General features: G+C 44.2%; 1 pseudogene; it reads left to right on the forward strand.

Moving 5' to 3' along the window:
• Positions 1–1,361: 1,361 nt before the first annotated feature.
• LOC102502206 (pumilio homolog 3-like) lies at positions 1,362–3,542 on the forward strand (annotated as a pseudogene).
• The last annotated feature ends 698 nt before the right edge of the window (positions 3,543–4,240 follow it).

The raw sequence follows: 4,240 nt of genomic DNA on the forward strand, positions 1-4,240 counted from the left end.
GGCTGGCGAGCGCACGCGCCCTGTAGCAAAAACCTCTCAAAAAAAAAAATTTTTTTTTTTTGATAGAAGGTGGACAGTCTGGTAGAAGGTGAAGGTGGCTGGATTCCACTTGGTTGATTGCATGGATTGAGCCCAGGACTTGATGGGTTGGGACCAGAAGTTAGCATAATGGCTATGTCGCTGAACTCCCATGTAGCTGACTATGGTTCAAATCCCAGACCAGGCGGCTTGAACTCACGCCGGGCATGTGTGTGCATGCCCAAGATCCTGAGAGGAGAACAGAGGAGAAAAGATTGTGGTGTGGCCATCCCCCCTGGGGGGTGATTTCTCAGTTTCTCTCTTTCTGCTGTCTCTCTCTGTCTTTCTGGTAAGTGCATGCATCCTATAGCAAAAATCTCTCAAATAAATAAATAAATAAATAAATACCCCGGGTGTTTGTGTACGTGGACATGCCCCAAATCCCTCTATGAGGGAGGTTAGAGAAGGGATTGTGGCATGATCTCACCCCATGGGAGGTACTTTCTAATTTTCAGTTTCTGTTTCTCTCTCAGCAGACAGACCCTCTGACAAATTAAAAAACAGTAATAGGTGGAGTACCAATTTACTTGAGAGTTTAGACTACTCATACTGACTTGGAACACCTGCCTGCCAATTTAAGGAAGATGTGAAATCAAAACATCATTTACAAAAATAAATTCTGTAGCACAGAACGTGAAAGGCATGAAGGAAAATTAGATTAAATTCAGAATTTAAAACTTTGATGAGATATCCAACATTTTTTTTAATCATTACTATGCCAGAGGGAACATGTGTGAGCTCAAGAGTCAAAGCACCCCGTAACAGAGCTGGTCACGCTGGTATCATTTTTCCTCCCATTCTATCGTATCAGAATCCTGGGCACTTGGTGTATTTTTTTCAAGCTGAGAGAGCTAGAACTCAAACCCTGGTTGGCCATGTGGGACCCAGCTCCGTGTACAGTCTCAAGAGCTACATAATGCCACTGATCCTATTTTTAAAAGTGTAATATTGGGGCTGGCAGGTGGCATGGTGGTTAAGGGTGCTGGACTCCCACATGGCCAACCGTGGTTCAGGTCCCGGGCCTGGTGGCTCGCTTCCTCATTTTCCTTCTCTCTCTCTGTCACTCTGTCCCTCTCTGGTCAAATTAAAAGAAATAAATAAAGTGGGACCAGCAGTTGGCATAATGGCTATGTCGCTGGACTCCCATGTAATCGACCGCAGTTTGAGTCCCGGACCCGGTGGCTTAAACTCACGCTGGGCGTGCATGCATGCATGCCCAAGAATCCAAGAGGAGAGATCTGCATCTAGCTCAGACTTCGGCCCCACGTGTCCAAGTTGATACGATGGAAGTCAAAGTGAAAAAAAGATTCACAGGAGGGAATACAAAGGCATCACAAGAAAAAAAGAGATTCCATGAAAACAGTGACTCTGGTTCTTCAAAGACATTCCCAAGAAAAGTTAAGGAAGGTGGACCTAAAAATCACATCAAAGAACTTTGAGAAAAGTGCCACAAAACCTGGGGAAAAGGGTGTAAAGCAGTTCAAGAATAAGCAACAAGGGGACAAAGCACCTAAGAACAAATTCCAACAGGAGAATAAAGTCAACAAGAAGAGAAAATTCCAGTTAGACAAAGTGATGACTTAGCGGCCAAGAAACCCAAATGGGATGATTTCAAAAAGAAGAAAGAACTGAAGCAGAGCAGGCAATTTAATGATAAACCAACTATGACATTGTCGCTCGGTCCAGCAGATCTGGGAGATTTTAAGAAGGAAAGACTGTGACAAAGAAAAAAGAGAGTGCAGTTGATGAATGACTTAGAGAAAGTGATTCAAGGAAAATGATAACTATGGCATTTGTACACGATTCAACGCAGGTGATCCAGTGTTACATTCAGTATTGTAATGAAGAACAGAGAAAACAGGCCTTCGAAGAATTGCGAGGTGATTTGATTGAATTAAGTAAAACCAAATATTCCAGAAATATTGTTAATAAATTTCTCACATATAGAAGTAAACCACAGATCGCAGAGATAATCGGAAGTTGTAAAGGCCACGTGCGGAAGATGCTGCGACACACAGAAGCGTCGGCCATCGTGGAGTACGCCTACAATGACAAAGCCATCCTGGAACAGAGGAACGTGCTGACAGAGGAGCTCTACAGGAACACGTTCCAGCTTTACAAGTCAGCAGCTCACCCAACTCTGGACAAAGTGTTAGAGGCAAAGCCTGAAAAATTAGAGCTCATTATGGATGAAATGAAGCAGATTCTAACTCCAATGGCCCAGAAGGAAGCTGTGATTAAGCACTCATTGGTGCATAAAGTATTCTTGCATTTCTTTACCTATGCACCCCCAAAACTCAGATCAGAACTGATTGAAGCCATCCGTGAAGCAGTGATATACCTGGCACACACACACGATGGCGCCAGAGTGGCCATGCACTGCCTGTGGCATGGTTCGCCCAAGGACAGGAAAGTAATTGTGAAAACAATGAAGACTTATCTAGAAAAGGTGGCTCATGGCCAATACTCCCATTTGGTTTTACTGGCAGTATTCGACTGTATTGATGATACTAAGCTTGTGAAGCAGATAATCATATCAGAAATGATCAGTTCTTTTTTTTTTTTTGAGAGGTTTTCACTATAGGGCGTGTGCGCTCACCAGACAGACAGAGAGAGACAGAGAGACAGAAAGCGAGAAATCACCCCCCAGGGGGGATGGTCACGCCACAATCCCTTCTCCTCCATTCTCCTCCCGGGATCTTGGGCACACACGCACACGCACCCGGCGTGAGTTTTTTTAAGCCACCGGGTCTGGGACGCGAACCGTGGTCGACTACGTGGGAGTCCAGCGACATAGCCATTATGCTAACTGCTGGTTCCCAGAAATGATCAGTTCTTTACCTAACATAGTAGCTGACAAATATGGAAGAAAGGTCCAGTTATATCTCCTAAGCCCCAGAGATCCTGCACAGTCCAAGAAATCATTGAAGTTCTACAGAAAGGGGATAGAAATGCACACAGTAAGAAAGACACAGAAATCCGCCAATGCGAGCTTTGTTAAGCTACCTGCAAGGACATGCCCAAGACATGGTGCCAGATAAGTCTGCCTGTGTTGGTGGCCAACGTTCTGGGATCTGCCACCGGGAATGTCCAGCCTGCCATGGATGACATCGCCAGCTTGGCAGCAGCAGAACTACACCCCAGAGGCAGGGACTGAGAGCTTCATGTTGCAGAACATCCAGTATTGAACTGGTTAATAGAACAAGATAAAAAGATGAAAGAAAATGGAAGAGAAGGTTGTTTTGCAAAAACACTTGTAGAGCATGTGGGTATGAAGAACCTGAAGTCCTGGGTGAATATAAACCGAGGTGCCATTATTCTTTCTAGCCTTCTCCAGAGTCCTGACCAGGAAGTTGCAAACAAAGTCAAAGCTAGACTGACTGAAAAGCCTGATTCCCACATTGGAAAGAAACAAAAATCCTAGCAAAGGAATAGAAATTCTGCTTGAAAAACTGACTGCATAGGTGGACACAATTAAGAACAAGAAGGAGGGGCCAGCAGTTGATGTGGTGGTTAAGACAGTGGCCTTCCATGTGACTGACCGTGGTTCGAGTCCCAGACCCAATGGGTTGAAAATCACTCCAGGCACGTGTTCATGTGTGCGTGTATGCATGCATACCCAAAATCCCGAGAGGGCAGGGAGAAGGGACTGTGATGTTGTCACCCCCATGGGGGCTAATTTCTCACTTTCTCTCTCTCTTTCTCCGTCTCTTTGCTGTGAGTGCACAGGCTCTATGGCAAAAACCTAACAAAAAGAACAAGAAGGAATCATTTCTCCACTCTTCTGTTTTTTCCCTGAGCAAAAAAGAAGGGCTGAGGTCTACCTTTCTGGTAATTTGGGTGCTCTGCATCTGTTTTTCTTGACTATGTTTAGATTCTTATGTAAGAATCTATTTATAAAGTTGTTTCTACAATTAAAAACAAACAAAAAAAGAATCCAAGAAGAGAATGGAGAAGAAAGAGATTGTGGCATGGCCATCCCTCCTGGGGTGCCATTTCCCTCTTGCTTTCTTTCTGTCTCTCTCTGTTTCTGGCGCCCTAAGCAAAAACCTCTCCAATAAATACATGCAATAAAATAAAATAATTCTTAAAAAAAAAAAAACCAAAATTTAGCTCTTAAAAAAGACTCATGAGGGAACCAGCAGTTAGCGTAATGGCTGGG

This window comes from Tupaia chinensis, unplaced genomic scaffold, assembly GCF_000334495.1.
Source record: "Tupaia chinensis unplaced genomic scaffold, TupChi_1.0 Scaffold000182_1, whole genome shotgun sequence".
NCBI classification, from domain to species: Eukaryota; Metazoa; Chordata; class Mammalia; order Scandentia; family Tupaiidae; genus Tupaia; species Tupaia belangeri.